Raw genomic sequence first — 429 nt, 5'->3', positions numbered from 1 at the left:
TAGCCCTCCAGGCTCCTCTGTCCATGGGATTTCCTGGACAGGAATACTGGAGTGGGTTGTCAATTCCTTCTCCAAGTGATCTACCTGACCCAAGGATCAAACTAGCATCTCCTGTATTGTCTCTTGCATGGCAGGCAGATTTTTGACTGCTTAGTCACCAGGGAAGCCCTTTTATGCCAGAACCATTCTGTTTGATTACTATTACTTTATAATTAAACAATATCAGGAACAATGACATCTCTCATTTTGTAGTCCTTTCTCAAGATTGCTTTACCTGTTCAGGTTTTTTGTAGTTCCATATAAATTTTAGGATTGCTTTTTTTCTAGTTTGCATTCCCACCAACAGTGTAAGAGGGTTCCCTTTTCTCCACACCCTCTCCAGCATTTATTATTTGTAGACTTTTGGATCGTAGCCATTCTGACTGGTGT

The sequence above is a fragment of the Bison bison genome, unplaced genomic scaffold (assembly GCF_000754665.1).
Source record: "Bison bison bison isolate TAMUID 2011002044 unplaced genomic scaffold, Bison_UMD1.0 scf7180017864456, whole genome shotgun sequence".
Taxonomy (NCBI): domain Eukaryota; kingdom Metazoa; phylum Chordata; class Mammalia; order Artiodactyla; family Bovidae; genus Bison; species Bison bison.
Note: the sequence above shows the minus strand (reverse complement) of the source record.